This window comes from Rattus norvegicus, chromosome 9 (genome assembly GCF_021556685.1).
Source record: "Rattus norvegicus strain SHRSP/BbbUtx chromosome 9, alternate assembly SHRSP_T2T, whole genome shotgun sequence".
NCBI classification, from domain to species: domain Eukaryota; kingdom Metazoa; phylum Chordata; class Mammalia; order Rodentia; family Muridae; genus Rattus; species Rattus norvegicus.
The window spans coordinates 62,912,654-62,930,423 of NC_141542.1; the positions used below are offsets into that span (position 1 = coordinate 62,912,654).

At 39.0% G+C, this 17,770-nt stretch overlaps 1 long non-coding RNA gene across 3 annotated transcripts in view; it reads right to left on the reverse strand.

The window, feature by feature from the left end:
- The window catches only part of LOC134480367 (uncharacterized), a 160,694-nt gene that overhangs the window by 29,827 nt on the left and 113,097 nt on the right, over positions 1-17,770 (reverse strand). For 2 of the 3 annotated variants that reach the window (XR_015629495.1, XR_015629497.1), the window contains exon 2: positions 1,024-2,769. The exons of the other annotated variant lie outside the window; for it this stretch is intronic. This is a non-coding gene — a long non-coding RNA (uncharacterized LOC134480367). The remainder of the gene's footprint in view (positions 1-1,023; positions 2,770-17,770) is intronic. 3 annotated transcript variants of the gene reach the window in all.

Genomic DNA, 17,770 nt, shown 5'->3' on the forward strand with positions numbered 1-17,770 from the left:
ATGGTTGGCTTTCTCTCCTGAAGCTCCTGAGTCCCATCATTCTTCTCCAACTCATGGTGATTCTCCCAACTCCTGCATCCTTGTCCTTGCAAATCTAAGGTTCCTGCCCCTTCCCTCTTTGCCCAACCATTGGCTCTGACATTTTTATTGGTTGATCAAAAACCAGTTGGGGACAAGGTCCTCAGTATTCGGACATGAAGATTCCCAATTAATTCAAAGCATTAGGACCAATCTCCAACACTAGTTTCCATAACAGCTGGACTAATTACATTCCTAACATCAGTGTAACTATTCACTCTCCACACATCTCCCCTAGCATTTGCCACTATTTCTTGAAGCTCTCTAGACTACTTGGGATGAGACAAAATCTCAACATAGTTTTCATTTGTACCTCACTAAGCAAAGAATATTGAACATTTTTTCAAGTCATTATTGAATTATGTGAATTATTTAATTATTGCATTATTTATTCAATTCCTTTGACCATAAAATTCCTTCATTTGGTTTTTGCTTTTGTTTTTGTACTGTCTTATTTTTGTGCATGTGTGTAAATGGTAATATATATGGATGTATTTGTGTACATGGTAATAATATACATGATGCATTTTTATTAATAAGTATGAATATATAGTTTACAAACACAACTTTTAAAGGAAAATAAAATTTCTCTCTAGTGTATGTTTTTGGCATCTATGGATATCTGTACATATGAGGATTTATTTCTTTATTCTCTATTCTGTTTCACTGGCATATATGGGAGTCTAACTAGTTAATTGTTACTGAAAATTTTATACCTTCATATAATATGTTGTGGTCAAACACACAGACACACACACACACACACACACACACACACACACACAGCAACTCCTTCCTCTACAATTCCTCCCCTATATTATTCTCTACCACTCCTGTAACTTTAATTTTTTTTCAAAACCTATTTTTAGTGATGGTTTTTAAATGCTTTAGCCTCCCTTATAGCCACCACCCAGCAGAGGTAATGGAGCATATGGGGAAGTGAACCTGTTTAGGAAGGTCCTTCGGAGCAGCTCCCGTCTGCATGGTCTAGAAATCCGCAGTTGAGTTCACACATTAGCAGTGGCAGCTTGATCCACTCACAAACACTTCATGGATACACCAGCAGTCCAGTTTGGTAGAGTTAGGATAGGTGACATGAGTCAGTATTAGTGGCACTACCTAGCAGAGACAGCCAGGCCTCAGCCTCAGCAGAAGTCAGCCAGAGGAACGCAAGGAGAAGTTCTCAGCTGTGCCTCTTTCGGGGAAGTGAAGCTCAGTGAAGATACAAACCCCACACGCATTGCACAGCTAGTTCTATAAGCAAGTCAAGCTCTGCCTCTTCACTGCCTGTCTAGTCCAGTTTACACCTTCCGAACATCACGTGTCCTCCATGAGTCTTGCTTCAAGCTTGGGCCTTGCTTCAGCACATGGATCTATCTCAGCTGACATCACTCTGCCAATCAGCCGAAGATTTCAGAAGCTGCAAGAAACTGCAGCACACCGCCAGAAGGTTTTGGTGCATTTCTCTTTATGGAGTCCTGACAAATGCAGTTCAACTATGCAATGTGAGGCCTTTGTGTTGTTAGCAAGAAATCCTTCATCGCATGTCCTTTCCAATGCTTGCTTTAACAGGACAAACTTTGTCCTGTGTCTGCTTCAGGTAATGTTCCCTCATGAGTCTGCCTTAGTCTTTCACCTGTGTTCATGTCAGGAAAACACTCCTTCAGGTAAAATACCACCCAACTGGCTTTCAAAAAAAAACCTTCAGTTTCCACTTCAACTGTTAAATCCTAACTTGATGTTTTCTCTCATTTTTCAAATAAACTGACCCCATTCTTTGCTACCTGTATGTGGCTAGATGCATGACTATTTACCAAATCAAGATTGACATCATCCTCAAAAGAAAATTTAAGCTCCCTCCGACAAAAGCCATCAATTTCCAATAACATCTGAGATGGGGACAGGGATGCACGAGCCCCTCCCTTGTCTGGCTCTTGTTCGGGATTTATGTACATAGTCATAGCTGCTGTGAGTTCATATATGCAGAAGCTGTCATGCAGCCAATATTGTTTTCCTGGCAATATCTACTACCCCTGGCTCTTATAGTAATTCTAACTCCCTTTTCCCTGATGAACCCCAACTTTGAGGATAAATGGCTATGATGTCGATTTCCTGTTTTCCACTGTGCCAATTCTGGATCTCTGTACTAGTCATCATCTACAACAACTAGAAGCTTCACTGATGAGGACTGAGGGATGCACTAATCTATAGATATAAGATGATGACTGAGGAATGGTTTAATACTATGTCCACCTGCTGAAACAATGGCATTAGGTTCTCTCCTAATCTATGGGACTATATCTATAGATCTAGGGATCTATGTCCTAGCCAGTCATGTGGTTTTGGCCCAGTTTATAGTACCAGGCATGAAATCTTTCTTGTGGAGTAGATTCTAAATCCTCTCCATAAATTGGTTGAATACTCTATACCATTCATGCCAGTATTGTACCAGTGAGTACATCTTGATGGGCCAGTTGTTATTACACCTAACAAGGTTCACAGTTGCACACAATTGTTGGTGTCTTTTTCTCCTCTGGAAGCATGCATGAGCTCCTATAATACTTTGAAAGTAAACCAGTTGGGGTGAAACTTCCAGTTCGGTTCCAGCTTGGTTTTTCTGTATCCTATGACTTGTGCATGTGTGGTCTTCTGCAATACATTCTTACCATCAAGTTTGGGACCTGGAGGAGACTGAAAAAGAACAATGTCAACAGTCTAAAATGCTTGGAGGGAGTCTGTGGTACTCTACTGCCTACCAGTTTAAAGCACGGTGGTCTATGCTTGCACTAGGCATTTTATTAGATTGCTAATAGTGTTTCCGGGAGGTATTGTGCTTCTGTTATAGAATAGGTCAAATTAAATCACATGTATGTATCCATATACATCTATACACATACAAATACATATAAACATACACATACACATGCATATGTATATTTTAGGAAGTTTCTACACTAACAGAGTCCCATGTGGTGTTTTTCAGAAGGCCTTAGTGTTTTAAAGCTCACCCCCAACTGTGCTCCGTCTTCTCACTCTTACTCCTTTAATCTTTCTGTTCTATAACGTCCTGCCCTTCTTCATGCCACCAGCATTCTTTTCTCCTTTCCTTGAATTCTATTCTACACATGGCCCCTTACCAGCTTCCTAATTTCTGTGGACATTCTAATTTAAACACACACATCTAAACAGTTAAAGCTAGCAGCCACATTGAGAAAAAAAATATATGGCATTTTTATTTCTGGGTCTTGGTTGGTTCATTCAGAATAATTGTTTCCAGAACAACTATTTACCTAGAAATTTCATAATTTTTTTCTTTTTTAAAAAAATTATCTTTAATCTTTTTTTACAGTTTAGTTGTTTTCCCCTTTTTAATCTGCACTCTGACAGAACCTCATCCCATCCCCCCACAACTCCAAGAGGATGCCCCCCCCCGAACGCCAGGTCTCCCCACTCCCAGGGCCTCAAGTCTCTTGAGGGTTATGTGCATGTTCTCTGACAGAAGCCAGACCATGCAGTCCTCTGCTGTATGTATATCAGTGGCCTCAGACCTCCTAGCATATGCTGCCTGGTTGCTGGCTCACTGTCTGAGAGGTCTTGGGGGTCCAGGTTCATTGAGACTGCTGGTCTTCCTGTGGGATTACTGCCTTCCTCCTCAACTTCTCCCAGTCTTTCCCTAATTCAACACAGGGGCCCCTGACTTCAGTTCAGTGGTTGAGTGCAAGTATCTGCATCTTAGCACACCATAGCATGAGTAATAGTGTCAGGCCTTGGAGTCTCCCCTTGAGATGGATCTCAATTTGGGCTGGTCACTGGACCTTCTTATCCTCAATCTCTTTTCCATTTTTGTTCCTGCAGTTCTTTTAGACAGGGACAATTCTGAGTCAGAGGAGTTTTTGTTTGTTTGGTTGGTTGGTTGGTTGATTTGTTGGTTTGTTGGGTTTTTTGTTTGTTTCTTTTTCTTTATTGGATATATTTCTTTATTTACATTTCAAATGTTATTCCCTTTCCCAGTTTCCTGTCCATAAACCCCTTATCCCCTCCCCCTCCCCCATAAGAGTGTTCCCCCATTCACCCCTTCATACCACCACTACCCCTGATATTCCCCTGCTCTGGGGGTCCAACCTTGGCACTGGTGCCCAACAAGGCTATTCTCTGCTACATATGCAGTTGGAGCCCTGGGTCAGTCCATGTATAGTCTTTGGGTAGTGGTTTAGTCTGGGTCAGAGTTTTTGACTGTGAGATAGCAATGCCAACCCTCCACTTGATGCCCTGTCTTTCTACTGGAGATGGACTCTATGAGTTCCCTCTCCCCACTGTTAGGCATTTCATCTAAGGTCCCTCTATTTGGGTCCACAGAGTTTCTCACCTCCCAGGTCTCTGGTACATTCCATAGGATACCCCTGCCTCCCACCTCCTGAGGTTTTCTATTCCCATTCATTCTTCTGGGCCTCAGGACTACACTCCTGTTCACTACCCCAATACCTGATCATGTTCCTCCTTTCCCTTGCCCCTTCCCTCCTAGGTTATTCCCTCCCTCTACCTGATATGGAATTAAAGCATCTTCACTCGAGCCCTTTGGCTTGTTAACCTCCTTGAGTTCTGTGGATCGTATCTTGGGTATTCTGTATTTTTTTTCCAGGCATTGTCTTTGAACTAGTGTCTATCTTTGTCACTAAGGTATGTTTTTTATATGCAGCAAAGTGCTAGGTCCTGTTTATGTATCCAGTGATTTAGACTATGACTTTTTATTGGGCAATTGAGTCCATTGATATTGAGAGACAATAAAGACCAATGACTTGGTTTCTGTAATTTTTGTCTTTAGAGGTGGTATTGCTTTTGGGTGGATCTCTTCTTTTGGAATTGTTGTGAGAAGATTAATTTCTTGGTTTTTCTTGGGTGTAGTTTCCCTTTTTGTGTTAAAAATTTCCATCCAGTTTCCTCTGTAGGGCTGTATTAGTTGAAAGATGTTGTTTAAATTTGGTTTTGTCATGGAATATCTTGGTTTCTCCATCTATGTTAATTGAGAGTTTTGCTGGGTAGAGTAGCCTGGGCTGGCATTTCTATTCTCTGAGAGTCTACATGACATCTGTCTTCCAGCTTTTAGAGTCTCTGCTGAGAAGTCTGGTGCAATTCTGATAAGTCTGCTATTATATGTTACTTGGCCTATTTTCCTTACCACTTTTAATATTCTTCTCTGTTGTGTGTATTTAGTGTTTTGATAATTATGTGATGGGAGGATTTTCTTTTCTAGTCCAATCTATTTGGTGTTCTCTAGGATTCTTGTATGTTTATGGCAACCTCTTTCTTTAAGTTAGGGAAGTCGTCTATCATTTTATTGAAGATGTTTTCTGACCCTTTGAGTTGGAATTCTTCACTCTCTTCTATTACTATTATAATTAGGTATGATCTTTTCATTGTGTCCTGAATTTCCTGTATGTTTTAGGCTAGGAGCTTTTTACACTTTGTATTTTCTTAGACTGATATGTTAGTATTTTCTATCATATCTTCTACGCCTGAGATTCTGTTGGTTATGCTTCCATTTATCTATAGTTCCTGATCTTTTCCTAAGTCATCTATCTCCTAGGTTGCTTTCATTTATGTTTTCTTTGTTATTTCTATTTCCATTTTTAGTTCAATTTCCTTGCCTGCTTATATTTTTCTGTATTTCTTTAAGGGACTTGATTCTTTTTAAAGGCCTTCTACCTGTCTGCCTATGTTTTCCTGAATTTCTTTAACAGAGTTCTTCTATCTTCTTCATGAGATGGGATTTTAGGAAAGTCTCTTGCTTGTCATGAGTGTTAGGGTAACCCAGGCTTGTTGTGATGGGAGAGCTTGGTTCTAATGCTGTCAAATTACATTAGGTTGAGTCACTTATGATCTTCTGCTGGTCTCTAGCCATCTGCTTCTCTCTGGTGTTAACTGACCTAGGTGTCTGTGAATCGAACTGGACTCCTTAGACGCAGGTAGGGCTCTGTGACCTGTTAGAGCTTGTCTCCTTGGACGCATGCAGTGTTGGCCTACTATGTCCATGGTTACTGTGGACCTTCTGTGTCCCTGTTTATTGCGACCTCCTGTGCCCTTGGTTACTGTGGACCTCACGGGAGATTCGGAGGTTGTAGTGTTTGGGCAGGTATAGGGCCACTCATCTGGCTAAGGGCTGGGGGAGTGGAACAGACAGTAGATGAATTGCAGGGTGGTAGGGGTAGGTCCTGTGTCTGTTGGGCTATGTGGGTGTCCTAGTTGGCTTAGGTATTTGACTGAAATTCTCAACTGTGTCCTTGGTCACTGCAGACATCCTGGGGAGCATGCAGGCTGCAGCATTTGGGGGAGTATCAGCTGGGCTGTTGATCTGGCCCCCATGGGGCAAGAATGCCAGAAGGAAGATCTGGTACATTATTTTTATAACTTATTTTAGTTAATGTGCCTTGTGTTTTAAATTTTTACACGTATGTAATAAAATAATAAAAATTGTTTTATGATAGCCAATATTGGAGTGCAGTGTGTCTGTATGTGAATTCCATGATGACCCCTTTATCTAAAAATTCAGAGTTGTAGTAAAAAAGTATTTTATAAATGTGTATATGTTTGCACAAGTGACTATTTTCAGGTGAGGGAAGAGAGAAATGGTCAAGGTTTGAGAACTGCCCAACATCAACTGTACATCTAGTTTCCTCATGCTTTTTCCTCAAAGAACTGAGGCAAATTCTTGTGGATAAGTCTAACATCTTCCTTATTGCCATTTATCTTGACACTTTGCTTTAATTATTACTATTGCTAGGGTTTTGTCTTTTACTGCCAATTATAATGCTAACTGCTGCCCCCTTCCCCCAAACCTGGAATCTGCAAACTGGCTCCCAGTTAATTGTGATTAGTAAATAAAGATGCCAACAGCCAATAGCTGGGAAGAAGAGACATAGTTGGGGTTGAGATAGTGTGGGCTTGGAGAGAGGGGACCATGAGGAAGAAAGAGGAAAGAAACTGCCATGGTGTAAAGGAAGAATGAGCAGAAGGAAGAAGAGTCTCCATAGATTAAGGGTCAATAGAACTTGGCCCACTGGGGTGTCCAATGGGAGTTAAGTGCAGCCAGATGGAACATATTAAATAGTAATTGATAACTTAGGCTCACCAATAGAGAGATAGATTCTATTAGGGAGGGTGGACAATGCCCAGGTGTTGTGCTGCCTATGGCTATTTAAAAAGCTAAATGGGCAGTTTCTGCCTGCACCCTGAGCTGACCCTGTCCCACAGTCTTCTGTACTCAGATACCCTAGGGAGAGAGAAGGACTCTCAGAAATGCAGACAATCCTGAGAGCACAGGGGACAAACCACATCTTTTCATATTATTGGCCCAAGAGGAACCCACCTAGAGTCCTCTGGACTTAGGAAGCAAGGAGCACTCTGGGACTGGATCCTTCATGTTTCTGCCTGAACCCAGAGCTGATACTGTGATACAGCTCTCAGTACACAGATCCTACTGGAAGAAAGGAGGTCTCAAGGATTGGGGACACACAGGCTTACAGGAGGGTCAAGCCACTGTCAGAAACAGCAAGACTAGATAATATCACGGATAAACAGATGGTGAGAGGCAAGATCAGGAACCTAAGCAACAGAAACCAAGACTACTTAGAAACATCAGAGCCCAGTTCTCCCACTAAAGCAAATACTGGATATCCAAACATATCTGAAAAGCAAGATTTGGATTTAAAATCACATCTCATGAAGATGATAGAGGACTTAAAGAAGGATATAAATAACTCCCTTAAAGAAATACAAAAAACAAACAAACAAACAAACAAACCCCACAGGTAAACAAGTAGAACCCCTGAAAGAGGAAACACAAAAGTTCCTTAAAGAATTACAGGAAAACACAAACAAACAGGTGAAGGAATTTAATAAAATCATCCAGGATCTAAAAATGGAAATAGATACAATGAAGAAAGCACAAAGGGAGATAACCCTGGAGATAGAAAACCTAGGAAGGAGATCAGGAGTCATAGACACAAGTGTCCCCAACAAAATACAAGAAATAGAAGAAAGAATATCAGGGAAAGAAGATACCATAGAAAACATTGAAACAACCATCAAAGAAAATGAAAAATGCAAAAAGTTCCTAACCAAAAGCATCCAGGAAATCCAGAACACAGTGAAAAGATTGAAGCTAAGGATAATAGGTACAGAAGAGAGCAAAGACTCACAAATTAAAGGTCAGTAATATCTTCAATGAAATTATAGAAGAAAACTTCCCTAACCTAAAAAAGAGATGCTCATAAACGTACAAGAAGCCTACAGAACTCCAAATAGATTGGACCAGAAAAGAAACTCCTCCTGTCACATAATAGTCAAAACACCAAATGCACAAAGCAAAGAAAGAATATTAAAAGCAGTAAGGGGAAAAGGTCAACTAACATATAAAGGCAGACCTATCAGAAATACACCAGAATTCTTAACAGGGAATATGAAAGCCAGAAGACCCTGGGCAAATGTCACACAGACCCTAAGAGAACACAAATGCCAGCCCAGGCTACTATATCAAGCAAATCTCTAGAATACCATAGATGGAGAAACCAAGATATTCCATGACAAAACCAAATTTACACAATGTCTTTCCACAAATTCATCCCTAGAAAGGATAATAAATTGAAAACTCCAACACAAGGAGGAAAACTACACCCTAGAAAAAGCAAGAAAGAAACCTTACTGCAACAAACCCAAAAGAAGAGAGCCACACAAACATAATTCCACCTCTAAAAACAAAAATAACAGGGAAGAAAAACCACTGTTCTTAATATCTCTTAACATAAATGGACTCAAATCCCCAATAAAAAGAAATAGACAGACTAGATATGTAAAGAGAACCTAGCATTTTGCTGCATACTGGAAACACATTTCAGTGACAAAGACAGACACTACCTCAAGGAAAAGTCTGAAAAACAATTTTCCAAGCAAATGGTCCCAAGAAACAAGCTGGCATAGCCATTCTAATATCAAAAGAAATTGACTTTCAACATAAAGTTATCAAAAAAGATAAGGAAGGACACTTCATATTTATCAAAGGAAAAATGATGACCTCTCAATCTTGAATATGTAGTCCAAATGCAAGGGCACTTACATTCATAAAAGAGACTTTACTAAAGCTCAAAGCACAAATTGCACCTCAAACAATAATAGTTGGAGACCTCAACACCCTACTCTCATCAATGGACAGGTCATGGAAAAAGAAATTAAACAGAGACACAGAGAAATGAAAAGAAGTTATCAACCAAATGGATTTAACAGATACCTACAGAACATTTCACTCTAAAACAGAAGAATATACCATTTTAGCACTTCATGGTACCTTCTCCAAAATTGATCATATAATCAGTCAAAAAAAAACAGATCTCAACAGATAAAAAAAAGATTGAAATAATCACATACATCCTATTAAATCACTACAGACAAAGGCTGGTCTTCAATAGCAACAAAAAGGACAGAAATCCCACATAAACATAGAAGTTGAACAATGCTCTACTCAATAATGACTTACTCAAGGATAAATAAAATAATTAGGACTTATTAGAATTTAATGAAAATATATACACAACATACCCTAATTTATGGGACACAATGAAAGCAGCACTAAGAGAAAAACTCATAGTTCCGAGTGCCTCCAAAAGGAAACTGGAAAGAGGAAACACTAGCAGCTTGACAGCACACCTAAAAGCTCTAGAACAAAAACAAGCAAATACACCCAAGAGGAGCACACAGCAGTAAATAATCAAACTTTGGGATGAAATCAACCAAGTAAGAAAAAAAAAAGAACTATACAAAGAATCAACAAAACCAGTACCTGGTTCTTTGAAAAATCAACAATATAGATGAACCCTTAGCCAGACTAACCACACAGCACAGAGAGAGTATACAAATTAACAAAGTCAAAAATGAAAAGGGAAATATAACAACAGAATCTGAGGAAATTCAAAAAAATCATCAGATCCTACTACAAGAGTCTATATTCAACAAAACTGGAAAATCTAGAAGAAATGGACAATTTTCTAGAGAGATACAAGGTGCCAATGTTAAATCAGGATAAGATGAACGATCTAAGCAGTCTCATAGTTCCTAAAGAAGTGGAAGCAGCTATTGAACATCTCCCAACCAAAAAGTGCCCAGGACCAGAAGGGTTTAGTGCAGAATTCTATGAGATCTTCATACAAGACGTAATACCAATAATGTCCAAACTATCTGATAAAATAGAATCAGAAGGAACACTACCCAATTCCTTCTATGAAGCCACAATTATGCTTATACCTAAACCACACAAAGACCCAACAAAAAAAGAGAACTTCAGAACAATTTCCCTTATGAATATCAATGCAAAAATACCCAATAAAATTCTCACAAACTGAATTCAAGAAGACATCAAAATGATAATCAAGTAGCCTTCATCCCAGGGATGCAAGTATGTTTCAGTATATGGAAATTCATCAATGTAATCTACTATATAAACAAACACAAAGGAAAAAAAAACACATGATCGTCTCATTAGATGCTGAGAAAGTATTTGACAAAATTCAACACTTTTTCATGTTAAAAGTCTTGGAAAGATCAGGAATTCAAGGTCTATACCTAAACAAAGGAAAAGAAATATACAGCAAACCAGTAGCCAACATCAAACAAAATGGAGAGAAACTTGAAGCAATCCCACTAAAATCAGGGACTAGATAAGGCTGCCCACTCTCTCCAAATTTATTCAATATTGAACTTGATGTCCTAGCCAGAGCAATCAGAAAACAAAAGGAGGTCAAAGGAATATGAATTGCTAAGGAGGAACTCAAACTATCACTATTTACAGATGATATGATAGTATCCTTAAGTGACCCCAAAAGTATCACCAGAGAACTACTAAGCCTGATAAATAACTTCAGAAAGTGGCTAGATATAAATTTCGCTCAAACAAATCAGTAGATCTCCTCTACTCAAAGGGTAAACAGGCTGACAAAGAAATAAGGGAAACAACACACTTCACAATAGTCACAAATAACAGATAATACCTCAGTGTGACTTTAACCAAGCAAGTGAAAGATCTGTATGACGAGAATTTCAAGTCTCTGAAGAAAGAAATTGAAGAAGATCTCAGAAGATGGAAAGATCTCACGTGATCATGGATTGGCAGGATTAACAATGTAAAAATAGCCATCTTGCCAAAAGCAAACTACAGATTCAATGCAAGCCCCATCAAATTTCCAATTCACTTTCTCATGGAGTTAGAGAGAACAATTTGAAAATTCATTTGGACTATAAAAAAAAAAAAACCCAGGAGACCAAAAACTATCCTCAACAACAAAAGAACTTCTGGAGGAATCACCATCCCTGGCCTAAAGCAGTATTACAGAGCAATAGTGATAAAATTGTATGATATCAGTACAGAGACAGTCAAGAGGATCAATGGAATAGAATTGAAGACCCAGAAATGAATCCACACACCCATGGTCACTTGATCTTTGACAAAGGAGCTAAAACCATCCAGTGGAAAAAGGATAGCATTTTCAACAAATGGTGCTGGTTCAACTGGAGGTCAGCATGTAGAAAAATGCAAATTGAACTACTCTTATCACCCTGTACAAACTCAAGTCCAAATGGGTCAAGAACAACCACATCAAACCAGATACAATCAAACTATTAGAAGAAAAAGTGGGGAAGAGCCTCGAACACATGGGCACAGGGAAAATTTCCTGAACAGAACAACAATGGCTTATGCCCTAAGATCAAAGATCAAGAATCAACAAATGGGACCTCATAAAACTACAAAGATTCTGTAAGGCAAACAACACTGTCGTTAAGACAAAATGGCAATGAATAGATTGCAAAAAGATGTTTACCAGTTCTATATTTGATAGAGGGCTAACATCCAAAATATACAAAGAACACAAGAACTTAGACCCAAGAGAAACAAATAACCCTGTTAAAAAGTGGGGTATAAAGTGAAACAGCATTCTCAACTGAACAATATCAAATGACTGAGAAACACCTAAAGAAATGTTCAACATCCTTAGTCACCAGGGAAATGCAAATCAAAACAACCCTGAAACTTCACCTCACACCAATCAGAATGGCTAAGATCAAAAACTCAGGTGACAACAGATGCTGGAGACGAATTGGAGAAAGAGGACCACTCTTCCAATGTTTGTGGGATTGTACACTGGTACAACCTCTCTGGAAATCAGTCTGGAGTTTCCTCAGAAAATTGGACATAGTATTATCTAAGGACCCAGCATACCACTCCTGGGCATATACCTAAAAGATACTCCAACATAGAACAAGGACACATGCTCCACTATGATCAAAGCAGCCTTATTTATAGAAGCCAGAAGCTGGAAAGAATCCAGATATCCTTCAACAGATTAATGGATACAGAAAATGTGGTACATTCACACAATGGAATACCACTCAGCTATTAAAAACAATGACTTCATGAAACTCATAGGCAAATGGATGGAACTAGAAAAATATCATCCTGAGTGAGGCAACCCAATCACAAAAATTACACACATGGTATGCACTCACTGATATGTGCATATTAGTCCAAAAGCTCGGATTACCCACTGATGCAATCCATAAACTACATGAAACTCAAGAAGAATAACGACCAAATTGTGTCCTTCTTGAAGGAGGAGCAAAAATATTCAAAGGAGGAGATATGGAGATCAAGTTTAGACCAGAGCCTGAAGGAATGCCATTCCTGTCCCACCTGGGGATCCAGCCCATATACATACAGCCACAAAACCTAAAGAATATTGCTGAAGCCAAGAAGTGCATGCTGACAGGAGCCTGATATAGGTGTCTCCTGAGAGTCTCTGCCAGAGCATGACAAATACTCAGAGGTGAATGCTCACAGTCCCCACCAGAGGAGTTAGAGAAAGGATTGAAGGAGCTGAAGGGGCTTGCAACCCGATAAGAACAACAATACCAACCAACCAGGGCTCCCAGGGACTAAACTACCATCCAAAGAGTACACATAGACTGACCCATGGTTACAGCTGCATATGTAGCAGAGGATGGCCTTGTTGGGCACCAGTGGGAGGAGAAGCCCTTGGTCCTGCCAAGGCTGGAACTACCCCCTCCCGCCCCGGGTAGAAATGTCAGAATGGGGATGCAGTAAGGGGTATGTGGTTGGTTGGGAGAATACCCTCATAGAAGAAGAGGGGATGGGATAGGTGGTTTATGGACAGGAAACTTGGAAAGAGGATAATGTTTGAAATGTAAATAAAAATATCCAACAAAATGAAAACAAAAAAAAGTCTAAAGGCCACATGTGTCTTTCATGTAGAAACTTAAATGGTCTAAAGAATAGAAGAAGCCCCTGGACTCTGACCTCATAAGTAGCAATGAATATCCTAGTAAGAGCACCAGTGGAAGGAGAAGCCCTGGGTCCTGCTAAGACTGAACCCCCAGTGAACTAGACTGGGGGGGGGAGGGCGGCAATGGGGGGAGGGTTGGGAGGGGAACACCCATAAGGAAGGGGAGGGGGGAGGGGGATGTTTGCCCAGATACCGGGAAAGGGAATAACACTCGAAATGTATATAAGAAATACTCAAGTTAATAAAAAAAAAAAGAATAGAAGAAGCTCCATGCTTGGATTTTTTGAAATAATTTTTTACTCTAACTATGAATTATTAGGGAACAGGGTCATTATGGAATTCATACACAGAAACATGTCATTTTTGCATTATCTGATATTAGATTATATAAAATAATTTTATTATTAGAAATAAAAATCTATCAAAGTTGCTTAAACATGTTTGGAAACCCCTTTGCAATGAATGTAAATATAAATCACAGTGTATGGTCTTTTGTGTTGATTCTATTTATGCATCTTAAATTTAAAAATAATGGAGGAAGTTGGAAAATGGGAGAATAGAAAGTGGGTGAACCAAGTTGGAAAGTGGGAGAACAGGAAGAGAGTAAACCAAACAACCAGAGAGTGTTCTTTCATCAGATGCATGAGGGAAGAGATTTAATTGGGGGTTTGATGCACATTTTTTAATTAAAGACACATCTGAGATCATTTTTCAAAATGATATACACATATACTGAATTAGCATACCAAATTATCTCTAATATATAAGTAAAGCAGAACCTGTCTAGATCCTTTGGTGTGCTTGTGAATGCAGATGCTGGGCCTATAGCCAGTATTACAAACTCCAAATTCTACGGGAGTGAGTTGGGAAAGTGGCTCAGGTAAGACCTAGTGACTACCAAGTCAGAGTACTTGCCTGGCATTTCTTATCTATGGATGTTGCTGTGAGCAAATAAAGATCCTGTATTGCATGATCCAATTGTCAGTCAGAAGTGGGATTCTTTACATTTTAAGCTTACTCTACTAATTTTCATAATCTGGCAACTGTTATGAAATATAATCTAAAATGCTGTATAAGAAACTGAACAGGTGTCTGGACTGAACCCAGTCTGTCCCCATATGTACAGTGTGATCTGTAGAACCCAGGGAAGGATGGGTGTGGAACTTGGACTAAGAACTGCCATTCCAAAGAAAGGGTGTTTGAGGGAATTGCCAAGAGTTAGACAGATCTAGGAGAGGGAATAAGGCAGGCATGAGACATATAAGAGGTTGGGAGAAGGATCAGGGTTTCTTCTGTCAAATGCCTATTAAATGAAGGAATGACATATATTAAGATAAAGTTATAAAATTTTATATTTCTTCTGTTTCATTTATGTCTTTGTGTTTATTACTAGAAAATCCTGTGACCATATTTAGGTCATAATAATTGTTAAAGTTTAGCTTTATTTATTAGGATCTTGGAAGGAAAAGGAAGAATGAGGGATCTCACTTACAAATGTAAGGAAGCTTTAGGGGTAGAAACTACCAGCCTACATGTGTAGTGAATAATCTAGACTACTAGTGTAGGTAGAAAATGTATCCCAAGAATGTTATCCAATACTTGAGAGCTTGGGTTAGACAAAAAAGGACATTAGCCAGCCATCCAATCCTGGTAGTGACTTGGCAAGGCTGGTCCAAGTAGAAGCCAAGGTGAGATCCTGAACTGGGTGCCTAACTCCTGAGTCAGAACTGTTGGATATAGAACTAGGATCTGGAGGCAATTTGGAATGAGATGTATCTGGAGTGGGGAGAGCAGGGCTATCTTTCAAATACATATACCCTAGTTTAGTAGTTTTAAAATGGAAAAATTGCTAAACTCATAGAATTGTTTAAAATTGTATAAAATAGTATTTTTTTTCTTCAGCCCTTGTTTTTAGTCCATGTTGAATTAGAAGTTAAACCAATTTTAACTGTGGAATTTTGTTTAAAAACTTAAAGCACTGAAATATATCATCTTTCCAACAAATGTTTAAAACATCTCTTTCAGCCAAGTTGCTTAAGAACAACAATTGAAGCAGAACTGCACGACTTCCAAGCTTTGTTGACTGCAGGATGGAAACAGGAACCCTTGGGAATATCTGTGAGTCACAAATGTGAAGAACTTTCCAAAGCCGTTTTCTTGCTAGGATGGAGAGTTCTAATCTTACATTGGCAGGCTCTGCTGGACACAAGGTACAATATTTACTTTGATTCCTTCTCAGCTGTTCTTTGTGCTCTTGGATGACCAAGTTTTGATATATTGGAGTAGGAATATAGTAGAGAAATACGGTAACCCCTTCTGCTCTTATCTCTTCAAATAGATGAAAATCAGAATTTTAATCTGTGCTTGTTTATGGACATTTTTATCTCACTTGACTGTGAAGAAAGGGAGATGGAGCGTGACCAAAACTCTGGAATATTCCCAGCAAGTCTAAACCCTTGTAGTGCTAGAAATTGGCAGTGAATGTTTGCCTTCAATTAAAAGGAGGTGTTAAGATACATTTTAAAATGATTCCAGAGGCCCTTGTGGCTTGTACCTATACCTGGAGCATAGTCTGTGCTCTGGACCACCACCCACTCACCACACACCTAGTCAAAGCTTGAAACCCCCCCCAGGTGTTCTGACACATCCAGGATCACAGGTAAAAGCCCAAGTCCTACCCTAAGACCTACATAACCAGGACCAGGAAAGGGGCTACCCTGACAACCCAGAAACCCACACTCCTTTCATTTTTCACTGGTGCCAAGAGCAGAGCCTGTGCTCTGGATGCCCAACCACTGAGCCCACAGGCAGATGCAGATTATTGTCAAGTAGTTCTGAAACATCCAGGATCATAGGATCACAGACCACAGAAGGGACAGATCAGCTAACACCAGAGATAACTAGATGGTGAGAGGCAAGCATAAGAATATAAGAAACAGAAACCCAACTTGGCAACAGCAGAACCCAGTTCTCCCACCACAACAAGCCCTAGATACTCCAACATACCTGAAAATCAAGATTTACATCTAAAAATCACATCTCATGAAGATGATAGAGGATGTTAAAAAGGACATAAATAATTCTTTTAAAGAAAACAAAACACAGGTAAACATGTAGAGGCACTTAAGGAGGGAACACATGAATCCCTTAAAGAAATACAGGAAAATAGTCGAAGAGGTGAAGTAATTGAAAAAAAAACATCCAGGATTTAAATGAAATTAGAAATGTTAAAGAAAACACAAAACAAGGGAACACTAGAGATGGAAAACTTATGAAAAAGAGCAGGAGATACAGATGCAAATATCACCAATAAAATACAAGAGATAGAAAAGATAATCTCAGGAATAGAAGATACTATAGAAGACATTGACGCAACAGTCAAATAAAATTCAAAAAACAAAAAGCTCCTAATTCAAAACACTCAAGAAGTATGGGGTACAATGAAAAGACCAAATCTAAGAATAATAGGTATGGAAGAGAGTAAAGACTTCCAACTCAAAGGCCTAACAAACATCTTCAACAAAATTCTAGAAGAAAACTATCATAACATAAAGAAAGAACTACCCATAAACATATAAGAAGCCTGCAGAATACCAGATAGGACCAGAAAAGAAATTTCTCCTGCCACATAATAATTAAAACAACAAATGTACTGAACAAAAAATGAATATTAAAAGTGGTAAGGCTAAAATGTCATGTACCATATAAAGACTTCTAACAGAGACTCCATAAGCCAGAATAATCTGGGCAGATGTCATACAGACCCAAAAAGAACAAAAATGCCAGCCCAGGCTATTATATCCAGCAAAACTATCAATTATCACAGACTGAGAAATCAAGGCATTGCGAGACAAAAGCAAATTTAAACAATATCATTCCGCTAATCCAGCCCTGCAGAGGATAATAAAAGGAAAAGTCCAACACAAAGAATGATACTATACCCAAGGAAGAGCAAGAAATTAATCTTCTCACAACAAACCCGAAAGAAGAGAAACACACAAACATGTGTTTACCTCTAACAACAAAAATAACAGGAAGCAACAATCACTGGTCCCTAATATATCTCAACATCAATGGACTCAATTCCCCCAATAAAAAGACATAGGCTAACAGACTCGATATATAAAAAAAGACACAGCATTTTGCTGCATATAAGAAATGTACCTCAGCCACAAAAATAGACACTACATCAAAGTAAAAGGCTGGAAATTTTTTTCCAAACAAATAGCTGGAGTAATCATTCTAATACCCAATAAAATAGACTTTCAACCAGAACTTATCAAAAATATGGGCAAGGACACTACACACTCATCAAAGGAAAAATCCACCAAGATGAACTCTTAATTTTGAAC